The sequence below is a fragment of the Lathyrus oleraceus genome, chromosome 1 (assembly GCF_024323335.1).
Source record: "Lathyrus oleraceus cultivar Zhongwan6 chromosome 1, CAAS_Psat_ZW6_1.0, whole genome shotgun sequence".
In the NCBI taxonomy this organism is placed as follows: Eukaryota; Viridiplantae; Streptophyta; class Magnoliopsida; order Fabales; family Fabaceae; genus Lathyrus; species Lathyrus oleraceus.
Window position 1 is genome coordinate 323,171,581 of NC_066579.1, and position 18,425 is coordinate 323,190,005.

At 41.6% G+C, this 18,425-nt stretch overlaps 1 long non-coding RNA gene across 1 annotated transcript; it reads left to right on the top strand.

Annotated features, from left to right (window-relative positions):
• The first annotated feature begins 1,233 nt into the window (after positions 1-1,233).
• Positions 1,234-1,818, top strand: LOC127133517 (uncharacterized). Its single transcript, XR_007807490.1, has 3 exons — positions 1,234-1,376; positions 1,489-1,570; positions 1,695-1,818. It is a non-coding gene; the product is annotated as an uncharacterized LOC127133517 (long non-coding RNA).
• Positions 1,819-18,425: the final 16,607 nt, after the last annotated feature.

Genomic DNA, 18,425 nt, shown 5'->3' on the forward strand with positions numbered 1-18,425 from the left:
TATAAACAAGTATATAATCGAATCAAATAATCAAAGAATGAAATAATGAAGCATTAAACAATGTATGAGTGTAAGTGCAAGGGACATGTCTCATTGTAAGGAAGCCCAAGAGTAAGCTATGTGAGGTCGATGGCGATGCTTAAAAAGCAATCGGCCTACAAGGGTGTGAAAAATGGGCTCGATATTAAATCGAGAAAAATATGATTTTTATAGTTTTAAAATGGTTTTGAATTAAATTAAAATACAACAACTTTACATTATTAACAAAATGAACATATGAGTGTAATAAAGGCATAAACATAAAAAGAAACTAAAATGCTAAAAGAAAAAATAATATAGCTAAAAGAAATAAAATGCCAAAAAATGCCACACATGAGTATTGAACCCACCCCACTCAAGAATATACACACTGCCCTTCTCCACCAGACCACTTATGATCAGTTATCATTTTAGCAAACACTTGGGAATATAAACAGAACTAGCTAGAGATAGTTTAGAAAACAAATCAATTAAAAGAGGGGATAGCCTAATGTTACTGGACAGCCTAACTAAACTAAACAACATTAATATACACTATGTAATAAAAGAAAAAAAAAAGAAAAAAAAGAAATGCTAAACATATTACAAATTTTTGTGGTTTTTTTATTTATTTATCTTTGTTTAACAAAAAGAAATTGAATTAATTAAAAAAAGAAAAGAAAAGAAAAGAAAAAAAAGGAAATGGAGACGAAGAAGAAGATGACAGAAGCTCGTCTTCCTCCGGTATCGCCCTCACGATCTTTCTTCTCTTCCAACCTTACACTTCTCTCTCAAGCGCGCTCCTAACCCTCAATCTCACTCAAACGCTCTCTCAGCTCACAATCTCAAAGAAACATTCTCTCTCAACTCTTACAAATATTTTCAAACAACAAGCATATGAGAAGGATAAAGAGAAAGAAAGAGAGGTCCTTACAAAGTGTCACTGCGGTGGTGGTGAAGGATGCGAAGCTGGCCTCCAGGTACGATTTTGGGGTTTTAGGTTTTCTTTGTTTCAGATTTTCGCCTCCAGGTACTTTTGTTGTTTTTTTTTCTCCACTGATTTGCCTTTCCTCTTTATATTCTGTGAATTAGGGTTTCAAAAGGGTCCTTGATGTTCCAGAAAGGTAACTCTGCAAAGCACTTTGGATGCTCAGAAATTGGATTGGCCTCTTTGATGCTAGGTTCGAAAATGGTAATCTGAACCTTCACTTTCTTCCTTGAATTTCATCTCTATTCCAATTTGGGAATTTCTTGAATTTTTACTGCTTGGTAATTAATTTTGCCTTTTTACTGCAATGAAAAATGGTGAGCTTGGTTTGATGCATCCTTGTTCATGGTTTAACATCTTATTACAGAGGGTAATGTTCATTTCTCTTGCTGATTTTGTTTTGAGATCTTGGTACTGCTGCAAGTCAAGTCTGTTAGTTGTAGTTGCTTGGGACTTCATGGTTCCGTTTGAGTTTGAAACAGGTTTTGGTGGTTTGGCTTGATGCAAGTTGGTACAGTCATGGTGTTGCAAGGCAAGCAAGGCATGTGTTTCAAATATAAAATGGTACAGATAATTACAGGATTAATACTAGTTGAATTGGTCAAAATCAAATGCCATGTAGTTATGATCAAGGTATCTCGACTTAGCCATTAGCTCATGTTTTATTGCATCTTTTTGCTTGGTGCAGGATTATGGTATACATTTGGTTCAATTTTGGCCTGTGCATGATGGCATGGTAGGGAGAATGTTGATGTTACTAACTTGTGAACATGTTCAGTTAAGTCTCAATGTTGCTGAATTTCCAGGATTTAATAGCAGTGTTTACATGCTGATTGCACTGTAGCCTTGTTGTAGCAGGTAGGTTCGTTGACTTCTATTGCATTGGAATAGCAGGATGTATCACAGGTCTGGTATCTTAGTTTGCCTTACTGCTAGATGTTGTGGAATGCCCTTAGGAATAGTTATTGCATGACCTGATGCAGGCATTTGCTTTGGCCTTGCAACGACAACTATTGTAAGATTGTCTTGGTTCATAGTTTGGTAGGTGAGTCCTTTGTCTCATGTTCTGGTTCAATGCCTTATAAGTTTTAATCCCACTATTTGCACTCAATTCCTTGCCCTCACTTGTTTCTATTCTTTTATTGCAGATCTGGTGGTCATGTTGTTTGGTGATGATGGATTGCATTTGCCAAGTTATTTCATGCTGTTTTGGACTGAACAGCTTGCCTGCTTTCACTAAAAACCTTGGTTGCATGGCTTGGTTTCAATTCCCATATGTAAGATCAAATTGTTATCAGCTAGTTCCATGCCCATTCATACTGATTTATGTATCCCATAAGCTGTGATTTATGTTGTGATTGCCTTGAGTGCATTGCATGGCTGACTGTTTCTGTCTTGGTTTTGCAGCAGGATAACTAGCCTGGTTCAGCTAGTATGCACCCTCGTAAGGACAGTAGCATCATGGTCTATATGGATGGATACTTCGATGTGTGAAGTTGCTATGGCCTTGCAGGTTCACATTGATCTCAGGTCACAAAGGTATGGTTATGGAATTCTGTACAGGGCTGGAACAAATGGAGCTGTTTGGATTATGGAACTGTTATGACTGAACCATGCTAAGTGCTTTCCACTCTTGAACTTCTTTGTAGTTGTTATGCCCTGCTGTTGTTGTGCCTTGGCTTGATGACTATTTTGGATGCCTGCTGCATGTTGTCTTAGCATGATTCTAACAGCATTGCATTTAAACTCTGATGTTTGGTTGGTTGTGTTCCTGAACCATGACACTATCTAGAACAGTACTTTGCATTACATTGCCCTGATAACTGAGTCTGCTAGCCTTGTTTTGCTACAGGATTTGTGTTGTAGCCGGCTAGCATGATGATGATGGTATGGTGGTTTTGCAAAGCAGGATGTGACATGGGCTATTGCAGCAGTATTGGCTAGATCATTCGCATCCATGGATTTGTTGCACATGTATAAGGTTTTTGTTGCATCCAAAGGGCATGAGCAAAGGATAATGGTTGAACTGTTAGGGGCTCCTTGGTCCATGGTTAGGGGCAGGCCAATGGCAAATGGTTAATGGTTCAAAAGCTACAAAGTCAAGGTGCACCACATGTGTTACTTGTAATGGAAGCTACCAAGAACGAACATAAATAAGCATGAGGGTTGGATGACACATTGAAGAAAAAGGCCAGGCCAAGTTGGATGGGCAAGAGCAAGTGAAAGTTGACTTTGGTCAAAGTTGACCAAAAGTCAACTGTTGACCAAAGTCAACAAATGGTCAAAATGTATTTTCTTTTTGATTTCTTTGTAAATGGATATTCAATGGAAAATTATGGGTGAATTTTGGGTTTAATGAATTTGGGTTGACTTTGGTCAAAGTTGACCAAAAAGTCAACTATTGACCAAAGTCAACAGTTGGTCAAAAATGCCAAATTTTGTATTTTCTTGTATGGAATCACATGTAATGGTTTAAAATGACATGAAATAAATTGAAATGGATTAACAAAATGGTTTGAAGTTGGTTTCACAATTGGTTTAATCATGACTTGAATGTTTGACTTTTGAAAAGAAAATAACTTGATTGATAATGTGTATGAACAAAGCCATGAAATGAGACCATAAGGTTAGGGTTTTGGCATAGTATCCATGAACCAATAACATGACTAGCAAGTGGCTTGAAACACAAGAAGCTTGATTGTTCAGATGACCAAGACCATATGTGCATTAACAATCACATGAACAACACCATGACTTTGGATCAAGACCAATCCTCATATAAAACCAAAGTAAGGTTAGGCCAAGCATAAAAACATAAAAAATTCAGGACCAAAATCGGGGTATGACAGTTGCCCCTATTTAAGCGTCTTCAACTAGAGAATATGAAGCAGGACGTTCTTCATATGATCATAGTGGGAGATGGTTAAATATTAAGAAGACCCGGATTTTGATCCTGAATCCCTATGAAATAATTAACAATGCCTGTCAGAATCGGCAAAGAAGCAATCTCAAAAGAAGAATCCGTCTGGTACGGTGAAAATCGGCTTGAGTACCGAAATAGAAAGTTGACCTGGATACCAAAATAAATGGTAACACAGGAATACCCATGGCCTGAATGCCGCACATTAGTCTGAACACTAAGCATCGGAATATGAGAGTATCAATGTTGGTCTGATCACCGGAAATCTGGTCTGAACACCACTTCGATCTGGAAATCGGAAAACTGGCCTGAATACCACAAGTACTTCGACCTGATTGTCGGAAACTTCTTCGATCTGAAAATCGAAAACTGGCCTGAATGCCACTTCGGTCTGGATACCGGAAACTGGCCTGAATGCCACTTCGGTCTGGATACCGGAAAAACTGGCCTGAATGCCACAAGTTGCATCGACCTGAATGTCGGAAACTTCTTCGATCTGAATCGGAAACTGGCCTGAATGCCACTTCGGTCTGGATACCGAAAATTGGCCTGAATGCCACTTCGGTCTGGATACCGGAAAAACTGGCCTGAATGCCACAAGTTGCATCGACCTGAATGTCGGAAACTTCTTCGATCTGAAAATCGGAAATTGGCCTGAATGCCACTTCGGTCTGAATACCGGAAAATTGGCCTGAATGCCACAAGTTGCATCGACCTGAATGTCAGAAACTTCTTCGATCTGAATATCGGAAAAACTGGCTTGAATGCCACTTCGGTCTGGATACCGGAAAATTGGCCTGAATGCCACTTCGGTTTGAATACCAGAAAAAACTGGCCTGAATGCCACTTCGGTCTGGATACCGGAAAAACTGGCCTGAATGCCACTTCAATCTGGATATCGGAAAATTTCATGCCTGTCAGCATCGACAGAAATAGGGAAAATGATAATTGAGGCGGCACGTGGGCCAGCGACCCATGCTGGGGATAGTAAGTCAGGAACAACCTTCAGTCTGAGCACTGGAAACAAACTTCTGGCTTGTCACTTTGGGATACCGAGAATTTTTTATGCTTACATGCGTATGTTTGAATTTTTCAATGGCGTAATGCTCCATGAGAATGGAAATGCTACGCGATTTGGGAGGATGCAATGCAATATGATTCTACATGCAGGGATGCGAAATGCTGGGGAAAATGCCAAGCTGAAACAAGGAATCCCGTTGGGGAAATGATTATAATCTTCCGGACCCTGGCACTACTGTTGGAGATGCACAGCATAATGAACTATGTGGGGAAATGACCGGTCGTGCGGTGTTCTGGCAATGGCGAGATACCGAGGCTCTGACTGGGGAGAGAACGGCGCTGCCAACCTGTTGTTGGGGGAAGTGATAGTGGTTCTGGCAACCATAATCTACGAGAGATGACTCAGCAGGGGGAGGCAAACACCGATACAGTACCGAGGTTATGCTTCCAGGAAAGAGATCATCGATCTGGGATTGAAATCCTCGATCTGGCATCGAACTCTGAGGAGCAGCTGCTTCTGCTGGGGATATACAGTCTGGCACTGTTAACTCCGTTGGGGATATACAGTCCGGCACTGTTAACTCCGCTGGGGATATACAGTCTGGCACTGTTAACTCTACTAGGGAGTGTATAGTCTGAAACACCTGCTTGGGAAGCACCGTAGTGAAAACCTGCTGGGAATCTTAAGGAAATTCCTCGAGTGTACCTGTTCTAAATAGATGATTCAAAATACTTAAAATTTACAGCAATTTTAAATGTTCATTGAGCATGTACCTGTAAAGCTCTTATGTTTCATGATGCAATGTTTATCAAAAATTCGGACGTCATTTTTGCAAACAAAACAGTAAAATGAAAATGAACACAGAGATGTACTGAATAACATGATTTTATTGATTGAATGGCCTCTGAATAGGCATTTACATCAGGAAGCAATCCCTGGAAAGAGGTAATTGCACAAAAGATAAAATATAAATTAATCTAATGGCAATGTGAAATGGATTTCTATTGGGTTCCAATTCTGCTATGACCCGCTCGTCTTCACGATCCTCCAGATGATCAGCCTTCTGAGAAAGGTGATTGGACTGTTTCTATCCTTTGAAAGTTTCCAGTCATCGACACAAGGTGAGATTCAGAACTAAATCAGAACGCAGTCATTCGCTTGATCCCTAACTTTTGCCTGGATCGCCCTTTTCGGGTTTTCAATCCACCGGGATACCCATTTTTGCCTAAGTTGCCTTTTCAGGTTTTCAACTTACCGGGTGTACGATCTTTTCATTTTTAATCCTTAACTTTTGCCCGAACCTTTTCATTTTCTTGGTTCGTCAGGATGCCCATTTTTGCCTGGACTGTTCTTTTTACTGTCCAGCGGGTCTATCTTATGCGAAGTATTTTTTAACTGCGTTTGAGTTCACAGGGGAAGTGAAGTCTTCGCCATCCATCGTTGCGAGCATTAAGGCTCCACCATCGAAAACCTTAGTGACGATATACGGTCCCTCATAGTTAGGAGTCCACTTGCCCCTGTGATCCGTCTGAGGAGGAAGGATCCTTTTCAACACCAAATCTCCGACTTGGAAACATCGAGGGCGCACTTTCTGGTCAAAGGCTCTCTTCATCCGACTCTGATACAACTGCCCATGACAAATGGCTGCCATTCGCTTCTCTTCGATAAGACTCAACTCATTGAACCTTGTCTGAATCCATTCAGCTTCATCTAGCTTGACATCCAACAGGACTCTTAGAGAAGGAATCTCCACTTCAACAGGTAGGACTGCTTCCATACCATACACAAGGGAGTAAGGGGTTGCCCCGGTCGATGTACGTACTGAAGTGCGGTACCCATGCAAGGCGAAGGGTAACATCTCGTGCCAATCTCTGTACGTGACGACCATCTTCTGCACAATCTTCTTTATGTTCTTATTTGCCGCCTCAACAGCGTCGTTCATCTTAGGGCGGTAAGGGGAAGAATTGTGATGCTGAATGTTGAAGTTCTGACACAACTCCTTCATCATTTTGTTGTTGAGATTAGAACCATTATCGGTAATGATTCTCTCGGGAATCCCATAGCGACAAATGATTTCCTTCTTAATGAAACGGGCAACCACATGTCTGGTGACATTCGCGAACGATGCTGCTTCGACCCACTTGGTGAAATAGTCGATGGCAACAAGGATGAAGCGATGCCCATTGGAAGCAGTCGGCTCAATCTTTCCAATCATGTCAATGCCCCACATTGCAAACGGCCACGGCGAAGACATCACATTCAGAGGATTCGGCGGTACATGCACCTTATCAGCATAAATCTGGCATTTATGGCACTTCCGAGCATACTTGAAACAATCTGATTCCATGGTCATCCAATAATAACCCGCCCTTAACAATTTCTTAGCCATTGCATGTCCGCCGGCGTGAGTACCGAAGGAGCCCTCATGAACTTCCTGCACTAACATGTCCGCCTCGTGTTTGTCCACGCATCTGAGCAAAACCATGTCGAAAATTCTCTTATACAGCACATCGTCTTTGTTCAAGAAGAAACTGCCTGCCAATCTTCTCAAAGTTTTTCTGTCATTGTTGGATGCCCCTGCAGGGTACTTTTGATTCTTCAGAAAACATTTGATATCGTGATACCAGGGCTTGTCATCGACTACCAGTTCAGCAGCAAACACATACGCGGCCCTATCAAGGCGCATAACATCGATCCTAGGAGCATGGTTCCACCGACCCACCTTGATCATGGAGGATAGAGTAGCAAGAGCATCTGCCATCTGGTTCTCATCACGAGGTATATGATACAGCTTTACTGTTGTGAAGAAAGTCAACAGTCTTCTCGTGTAATCTCTGTAGGGGACCAGAGTAGGCTGGAGAGTGTTCCAATCACCATTTACTTGATTGATCACTAGAGCTGAATCTCCGAAGATGTCCAGAGTCTTGATTCTCAAATCAATGGCTTGCTCAATACCCAAGATACAGGCCTCGTACTCAGCTTCATTATTGGTGCACTCGAAAGTCAGACGAGCGGTGAAAGGCATGTGGGCACCTTTCGGAGTGGTAATGACAGCACCAATTCCACTTCCTCTGGCATTGACGGCCCCATCAAACGTTAAAATCCACTTTTCATCTGGATCAGGTCCCTCCCCAACAACTGGCTCTTCACAGTCTTTCATCTTGAGGAACATGATGTCTTCATCTGGAAAATCAAACTTCATCGGCTCATAGTCTTCAATCGGTTGTTGAGCAAGATAGTCTGACAGAATACTCCCCTTGATGGCTTTCTGGGATGTATACTGGATATCATACTCTGTCAGTACCATTTTCCAACGAGCAACCCTTCCGGTGAGAGCTGGCTTCTCGAATATATACTTGACTGGATCCATCTTGGAGATCAGTAAGGTTGTGTGAGTCAGCATGTATTGTCTCAAACGCTTAGCAGCCCATGCAAGTGCACAACATGTCTTTTCAAGCATTGAGTATCTCGACTCGCAGTCTGTGAATTTTTTACTCAGGTAGTAGATGGCATGCTCTTTTCTACCTGTCTCGTCGTGTTGACCGAGAACACAACCCATGTGTAGCACCTCAAATTTGCACCTATCATTGTACATACCATCCCATTTAGGTCATAGCATATCATGATACATAGCATAGCACTGCATTGTCCCCAGTTGCCTCAAGAGCAAGCAAGTCAAGAATTAGGTCAAACTGATCAGGAGATCAGTCCACCAATCAAGCAAAGGTATTTCTCAAGGAGCCAAGGCCCTAGGGTTTGTCCAACAAGCTCACATGACTTGGAGGTCCATTTGAAGTGTTCAAGTCAAGGGTTGGATGTTCAGAAGCCATCAGTTCATGCACAATCAGTCAGAAACCCTAGAAAGTCAAAGTTGGTCAACTGTGGCTGATTTTATGGTTTTGATGGATGGAAATGGTTTGAGAGAGTTTATTCATGTCCCAATAGGCCTCATATATCATGGCAATCAACATCATTGAAGAATTTGAAGCCAATCAGAAAATTTCCAAAAATAGAAACTGGACCTGTAATTTTAACTGCCAAAAATGGAAACTTCTTGATCCTCAACTTGCATCATGATACAAGCTTCAAATGAATTTTTGCCCAACATGAAAGTTGAAGATCTTGTTCTCCCATTTTCAAAAAGTCCAAGAACTCTCAATTCCCATGCATGGTTGTCAAGATATGATCAAATCATTTTCACAAAATCTTGAACTTCAAAAGGTCATATCTCTCAAACCATTTGGCCAAATTTGGTGGGGTTTTTTCCTACAAACCATATTTTTCCTCCTCTTTCCAAAAATGTAAATATCATGTACCAAAACCTTGCCAATCAAAATGGCATTTTTTGACCTTTTTCATTTAAAATCAAGTTTGACTCAAGTTTGACTTTTTGATTTAAACACTTTTGACACAATCGACCAATTGGGATTTGTTTCATATGTTATTTGAGACATGCTCCAAGCTTAAATTCATGCTCATGCTTTCATCATACCATCATTTTGGACCAAAATGCAAAATTGGCAAATATGCAAAATAGCTTCATTAAGTAAAAGCAAGGTTAGCATTTCATCAGCAGACCAAAAACAGCATTTGTAAAGGTCATTGGCAGCTGGTTTCAAAGCCCAATTCGTGCAGCTACACCCTCCATTTTCCACTTATGTGCAAATTAGCAAATTGGCAATTAGTGATTTTTGAACTAAGCTAGCTTAACACTTCCATTACCATTGCTAAACAGAAGTATAAGATGATGTTTTCTGCTCATTTCACAACCCTAGCTACAGCAGCCACGATCAGAAAAGCTCCATTCTCTCATTCTTGCAATTTTGCATATTTGGATTTTCTGCTCAAAATTTCAAAAACCCTCGAGCAAGCTTGCATTTCTTCATCATCCATCATCATTGTGAGCAGCTTCCAAGTGTGAAATCCCAGCTGAAACTCCATTTTCGAACTCTGTTTTTCTCATGGACCTGAAATGGTGAATAGAGATTTAAAGGGTTATAAGCTTTGCTGAGCTCATCTACTTCAAGTGTTCAACATCTCCAAGCATTGTGGACACCTATTTGTGCCTGCATCACTCAAAACACCACTGCTTCCTCCATTTCTTCATAACCAAGTAAAATCTCGATCTCTTCATTCTCTAATCCATGCCATGTTTTAGATAGCTTGTGTTGTGCTGATTTTAATGAACTTTAAATGGTGTGAAATGGTTGAGTATGCTGTAAGATATTTGGATTTGAAATCTGGTGTGTAAATGTATTTGTCTTCGATTCATGATACCTAGTGTGTTTTAATGCAAATGAACGGTGGAGTGAGCATGCTGGATGTTTGTTATGTCGACTGCCATGCCTAATTTTATGTTCTGGGCTCTTCCAAATTTCATGATTAATTGATGAAGATGATGAATACTGCTGTTTTGAAACCCTTATACTTTTCCAGAAATCCAGCTCATGTGTGTTGGTTGCTGTTTGTTATATGTTGCATGAGCATCATGAGTGTGTTGCCATGTGGTTTCCATGTTGTTGTTTGATTTCGATTTGTTGATGAACATGAAGATGATACCCTGTTGTTAAATCCTGCCCAGAATTTGCATGAATCGTGTGGTTTGTGGCTGTTTAGATGTGCGTGAACATGGTTGTATCATTGCCCTGCTGTTTACCACGATGCTTGAATGTCGATTGATGATGTTTTGTTGATTACATGATGCTGCTTTGCCATGGCTGTTGTTAAACCCTAGTGCATAAACCCTAAGTGTTAGAACCCAGAAAATTTGAATGCCATTGGCCACGGTACTGTTCCATTGGCCATCAGCCAATGAGAACATTTCAATTCCCCCACCCTGTACGCACCGTTTCAATTAGTGAAAGGGATATTTACATCTTTGCCATGCGCTGACCACATGTTGACCAATATTCCATGCTATGCACTCATGTTCATTCCAATTATTCACTCAACTTCAACAATTCATTTCTCCTTCATTTTTCATCCAAAAATCATGCCATTTTTTCCATCATCTTCACATGGATGTCTAGTATTTAATTATGATTTTTAATTAATTTTTCATTGGCTGGATTTTAATTGGTAATTGGTTTCCTAACAAGTATGCACATTTGACACCCTTTGCCATTTCTTTTGTGAAATAATGATGATGCATCCTTTGGTTCTGAAATTTTTTGTGGTAAAACTAGACTCACTCATCTTCATTTTGGTATAAAGATTGTGCATTTATCATTTGTGGTTTGCTAGATATGAAATTTTGAACTAGGGTGTGACAATTTGTGTCACACCAATGATGTGCATCTTCTTGATTTTTATTCACATGCTTACTTACATCCAAATGACCCCAAATTTTGCATGAATGATCTATTACATGTCTAGTTTGTGTATGAATTTTCTTGGAATTAATGATGCTGTTTTCCATTTATGTGAGAATTTTCTTCCCTGCCTAGTCAAATGGTGACTTTTTGTGCTACACATTGCCATATCCTTTGTGAAATTCTCATATCTTATTGTATGACCATGAAATTTCATATGTGATAACTAGACATCTTGAGCTTTGCATTGGTGTTAATCTCATTCATTTCTCATCTGTTTTCAATTTGATATGATTTTTTGAAGTTGACCCATGTTTGTTGACCTTCATTGTGCATGCTTGAATTTGGTTTGACTTCTTGATTTTAATTGACTGCCTTCCTCTCATCCAAATGCATTGAAATTTGACATGCTTGCCATGCTAGATGTTAGGATTGAATGTGATTTATTTGATGATTTTTGAGATTGTTTGGGTTGACTTTTGATGCAAGTCATTCTGTTGACTTTTTTGTGCTTTCATTTGCCTTACTTTGACTTCAAATGTTCATGAAATGATAATAATGCATGATTTGAATGTGGGCCCAATTGTGATTGCTTACTAAATGTTTGACCTTGACTTTGGTTGACTTTTCTTTGCTGTTTTGACTTTTTCTTTCATCCTTGACCCTAGGCTAGTCCTAGTGGTCTTTTGAGCTTACAATTGAGTTCCTGTTTCAGGTTAAGCACCAATGCCTCAAAGATCATTCAAACTTGTTTGAACTTGATTGTTTATCATATGCTAACCTTTGTTTTGTAGGTTTGACTCATGTGTTTGAGTCTTGTGCCTTGCACAGTTGACCATCTGTGTTGACTGTTTACCAATTCCTTTTTGATTTAAACTTTGGAACTGTTTGCTGATTGTTTTGACTTTTTCAGGTACTTTAGTTGCTTAAGTTCTCTGAACTTGATTTGCTTTGCTTTTTAGCAACTTGCTTGAGGTATAATCTCTTTTACTTCATGTAGTCTGGAGACCCGGCCTGTTACTTGGCCGGGCAAACTGTCTGAAGTCCTCCTTAAGAGGCAATGCTTGTGTATGTTTAAATTGTCCTTGCATTGAGTCAAAGACCTCCTAAGTGAAGAGGCAATTGGCAGAACCCAAGGGATAAGCAACCTATCCCCTGCTATTCAGTGTGTCTTCTGTTTTGCTCACACCATTGTGTTGATGCACTTCAGATAAAAACCCAAGATCTTGTGCAATTGCACAGTTGAGTCAGTATCCAATGTGTAGAAGGGTTCCCACTTTCTGAACCCACACATTCTTGTCAAATGCTCTCCCAGGCCAGGGATAGAAGCAATGAGGCACACCCCTCATCTCCTTTCATCTGCTTCACCTTGCCCCTCAATTGCAAGGTTAAGAGCAACACTCACCCCATTCCAGAGGTTTGTTTGTTGAGGTTGATGTGACCCCTCGACTAAAACCTAACCCTTGTGTGAGCCTCTTGTGTGCATATAGTGTGTGCTTCCTGTGATTGTGTTTTGCTTGCTTTGCCTCTTAGGTTTAGCTTAGACTTGCTGCTTGTGCAAGATAGGTTTAGTTTAGACTAATCCTTGTTCGCTTTCGCCCTCGTTGCGATTCTTTTCTCTCGCCCTCGTTGCGATCCTTTCTCTCGCCCTCGTTGCGATCGAGCCTTTTTCCTTTCTCTCGCCCTCGTTGCGATCGAGACTTTCCCTTTCTCTTGCCCTAGTTGCAATAGAGACCTTTGTCCCTCCGTAGCCGAACTACGGCAACTCTGATTCTCATGTTCAGATGAGATACGTAGGCACGAGACGCGATGTCTTACCGAGTTTGACTAACAACTAATCCGTGCTTGTTTTCGCCCTCGTTGCGATCCTTTCTCTCACCCTAGTTGCGATCGAGACTTTCCCTTTCTCTTGCCCTAGTTGCAATCGAGTCTTTTTTCCCTGCCTGCCGAACTACGGCAACTCTGATTCTCATGTTCAGATGAGATACGTAGGCACGAGACGCGATGTCTTGCCGAGTTTGACTAACAACTAACAGCTAATCCTTGCTTGTTTTCGCTCTCGTTGCGATCCTTTCTCTCGCCCTCGTTGCGATCGAGCCTTTCTCTTTCTCTTGCCCTAGTTGCAATTGAGACCTTTGTCCCTGCCAGCCGAACTACGGCAACTCTGATTCTCACGTTCAGGTGAGATACGTAGGCACGAGACGCGATGTCTTGCCGAGTTTGACTAACCACTAACACTAACTCTTTTCTCTCACCCATGTGTGATTGAGATCCTTTTCTCTCGCCCTCGTTGCGATTGAGACCTCCCCTTTCTCTTGCCCTAGTTGCAATTGAGACCCTTGCTTCCTGTGCAAGTTAGGTTAGGTGTGGCTTGCTTCCTGTGCAAGTCTTGTTTAGGATAGGTTGGCCCTTGTGCCATTTAGCTAGAAACCATAACTTAGGGTTGACTTTGCATGACAACATCTAGGCTCGAGTCGTAGTCTCCCTAGAGTTGTGTCTCCCTCTGTTATCTGGTTAGGCTAGATCCTTGTCCCTGCGTAGGGGAACTACATCGCCCTAATCTTCACACCAGATGAAGTATGTAGGCAGGAGATTGAGCTGATCTCTCCGGGCGCCCTTTTTCTTTTCCAACCCTTTGTGTCTTAACCACCCTTGTGTGTGTTCTGGTTGGAGTCCGACATAAGTCCAGCGATTGGCAGTTGGTTTCCTGTGTGTGTTTAGGTTCGGATGCTGATGTAAGTCCAGTGATTGGCATTCAGGCTCCACGTTTGCCTGTGTTTGTCTGTTTTGTTTGTGCGTGTCAGCCGAGCTACGAATGCTCTGATTCTTCTCTCGTCCGAGAAGATACGTATGCATAGGATGCGATATCCTAGCGAGCATGTGTCGTCTCCCCATTCCGAACTACTTCGACTCTGATGTCTATGTCTGATAGACTAAGTAGGCCCAGGATGCGATATCCTGCCGAGTCAGTTTCAGTCAGTTTCTTTTGTCTCTTTCAGCCAGTGCGTGTGTGTGTTTGAGCAGTGTTTTAGCAACCAATTTTCCTTCCTTTTGTGCGTGGATCCCGTCGAGTACGACGGATGCGTAGGGGGCCTAATACCTTCCCTTCGCATAACCGACTCCCGAACCCATCCTCTTTGGTCGCGAGACCATGTTCTTTCCTAGGTTTACTTCGAGCGTTTCCTTTCCCTCTTTTGGGATAAATAACGCACGGTGGCGGCTCTGTTGTTCTTTCTTTTCCCGCCGGTTTTTCGCGTAATGCGACAGCTGGCGACTCTGCTGGGGATTATCAGAAGTTGACCTATGCTGGTCCATCTTCCCTGAGCGAGTCTCTCCTAGCGCTCTCTAAGTTAGGATTTTGGTTGCTTTGTGCTGTTATTTATTGCATTCATTGTATATATGTGCATTTATTGTTTGCATTTATTGTGTGCACTTATGTTTGCATTCATATTCATTATCCTTTCTGCCTGGCTGGTTGTCTGTTTTTCTTTGTGGGGTGGGAGTCAGTTGAGATGAGTTCTATACCCGAACTCGAGTGCTCTCTAGGATAGGAGAATGGCATAGTCTTGTTGACTGGTGTGGAGTATTCCTTAGCCAGTTGACTTGCGAGTCCATTCGCTTGGTGGAGGTCATGTTGAACTAATAATGTCACACAAGTTATTTGTGGTTAGGCATTATTCTTTCAATCATGTGCCGCAGAAGCCAAGGACCTTAGTTTACCAAACCCATCTTGGCCTATTTTTAGGACCGTAGTGCGGAGGTCGTTCAGATGTCAGTTCTGATACGATTGTTACGCGATACTACACTCATAAGAGTTTCTCTTGAGAATATTCTTGGAATACGAGTATTCGTTCCTCCGATAATATTCGAGAGATGGAACGATGATTATGGGAACCTCTGATAGAACATGTCTGGCAGGTTTAAACCCTAGTACACTCCCTTTGGGTGGTTCTTAACCGAGACTCCATGCTCGTGACTCTCAACAAACCCGTGATTCGTGGTTGAGTCGTTCAAACATTGTTAATATCAATGGATCCCGGATCAGGGGTAAAACCTAAAATCCACCAAAGCGGCTGGTTGATATTAAGGATGTTAGAGCCGGTTCATGTACCGTTAATATCAATGGAACTTGGGTGTCGATAAGGTGAAAACCTAAATCCACCAAAATGGATGATTGATATTAGGGATACATAGAGCTTTCCCACGACCTTTGTTTGGCGTGCCTTGCTTGATCCTTGAGCGTGTTTGTTGCATTCATACATTCACACATTCATCCGCATTCATATCATTAGAAAAAAAGAAAATTTTCAAGGAACTCAAAGGAGTTTATCTGCAAAAATTTTCAAAACATGAAAAACCGGGAAAATTTTTTCACCTGACATGATATTCTCAAAATGCTAAATATTTCAAAGTTTGCAGATAAAACCCTCGAGTTCCTTTGAAATAAAAACAAGCATATGCATAAACACTTCATGCATCATTTGCATCAGCAGGTGTTCTGTTCCGGTCTCCCGTCCTGTGGTCTGACCCTGCGATCTTCATTTATTTTGAAGACGCACTTTGCCGGTATTATACCAGAGCCATCTCCGCCAGATTGATGGATCATCCTGAGCAAGAGAGTTGTGGATTCAGAGAGGAGTTTGCCAGATTAAGTGGTGTTGATGGATTCATTCCTGGTTAACCGATCCCGGGCTGGCATTGGCTACTGTTCTGGGGCATGCAACGAGCAAGGTCTGCTCAAGAGTGGAAGATTCATCCATGACGATCAACCTGAAGAAGAGGATGCTGCTATCTTGGAAAAGGACGCAGAGGACTTGAACAATTTCATCATTCCTGGTGGTGTCTGTCACAATCGGGTCACTGTGGGCGTTCCTACGGTTGTTCATAAGTCTTTGTAATAATCACTTTGTTTAAAAACCCTTCTCCCATGCCAAAAGGAGAAGTGATGACATTGTTGGCAACATTTTGTGCAATGATATTTTCATTCAAATAAATTCATGTTAAACATTTGTTTTTCCAATTGTTTTCCCTTTTCGCTTTTTTTGCATGAAATTGGTGATCACAAAAAACCTTTAAAAACAAGAATAAAAGCAATCTTTTCATCTGCATAACGATTGTCTTGTTTGATTTTCAAAAAGCTTTTCATATCAAAATCTTTATGCAGGTTGTTTCTCAAACCCATTGAGCATAATGATCGGACGTCATCTCCCAATTTTGAATTCCCTGTATTCGAAGCAGACGAAGATGATGTTGAAGGGATTCCTGATGGTATTTCCCGACTTCTTGAGCAAGAAAAGAAGATCACACTCAGCTGCATCGCGAGAATCAGCAGAACAGCCAACTGGGGCATTTATCAAAAAAAAAAAGAGAGAAAAAGAAAAGAAAGAGGAGGGTGCAAAATCAAAAGAAATCAAAAGAAATCAAAAGAAAGAAAAAGAAAGAAAGAAACAAAAAAAAAGCACCCTCAAAGTCCCAAGTTGACTGATGCTGAATTCGATCAAAAAGAAGAGATCAACTGCCATGTATCATGGTCAGTCATATCAGCAGAGAGTGAAAAAGCATTCAACAAGAAGGTCAAGCCTCGTGTGTTCCGAGGGACCTCATGCTCAAGAAAGTCCTGTCTTTCGTGCCCGATTCCAGGGGCAAGTGAACCCCCAAGCTATGAATGTCCACATATGGACAAGAGAGCCTCTTCAGGCAATGTCTCGACACTTACAACAATGGATGGAGAAGTTCACTCGTCCTGTGAATTCCAGATGCAGTCAAGAAATACTTCGCCTAGAAACAAAAAAGAAGCAAAAGCTCGATAAGTCGAACACCCCAAAGGGCGACTTAGGCAAAAAGGAGCGTCTCGGTGGATTGAAAACCCGAAAGGGCAATCCAGGCAAAAGTTAGAGACATTGAAAAAAAAAAGAATTTGCATCCCGCTAGATTGAACACCTCACACTGGGGCAATCTAGGCAAAAATTAGGGATTTGGCAAGTAACTGCATCTTGACAAGACTGTGCTGTACATCTGTCATCCGTCAGGGATTCTCGATTCGTCGTCAACTGAAGCTCCGAATACATCGAAAATTCGGAATGGTAGAGGAAAGGTCATTATGTTCAATGTAGCCCTCTCCAATATACATCACCGATTTCAAACTTGTACAGATCTATGGAGTCTCGCCCTTTGCAGACTACCATTCCATCACATCAATTTGAGCTTTTTATCCAATTATTTGCACTCTTATTTGTTTCAACTCAACAAATGTTTTGCATGTTTTAATTGATAAAGTATCATTGTTTTCAAAATAAACAAATTTTTCAAAAAAATTTTTGTTCTTAAACAAAGTGAACGTTCACAATGATGGAAGGATACTTAGGAGATCCGCAGTGCTCTCCCGAGGGTGGTATGATTACCAACAGGTAAGACAATTGTTCGTATCTCGAGCATGACTGTATCTTTGTCCTGCAGAACCTCGTATGGTCTCTCCTCAGTGAAGTTGCCCGATGCAGTGTTGTTTGAAGTTGTTCATCTTCATGTTCCCGACAGTACACGTTCTTCCTCCAAGTCCCTGTTAGCTCTATTGTGGGGCATCCCCAGTAGAGCGCTGTTTGAGCCCTATCGTGGGGCATCCCCAGCAAGTTTGCTGTTTCGGACATTATTGTGGGGCAGCTCCCCTAGCAGAGTGTTTACTAAAGACTTCAACTTTCCTCTCTCCAACAGAGTAGTCTTCCTCTCTCCCCCAACGTGGGTGTTTTTCTTTGAAGATTCAGTATTCGGTGGATTGACATCCCAGTACTATGTCATGCCCTCAGATGGATCCTCAGCGGAGTTGTTGGCATGATGAGCTTTACCAATGCTTATGTATCCTCACCAGAGATCTGGTTGCTTCTCGGTATCTCTGATTTTCATCACGAGTTGTTGTGGCGCGTACGCCTGTAGGTTGAACTCTTTTCTCCAGTGGCGACTGACGATCCCTCCGGAAGCCTCTTGTGGCTCTTCCTCCCCTGCAGGATGAGGACTTTGGTTTTCTCTCCGGACGGTTGATTCCCGGACCTGTGTGTTGGGCATGTCTTGTATCAGCATTCATCATACATTTTCAGGTAGAATGCATACATGCATAATCATAGCATTTGGATACTCATGTTGCAGCTGTTGCCGTGTATCTGTTGATGGTTGTCT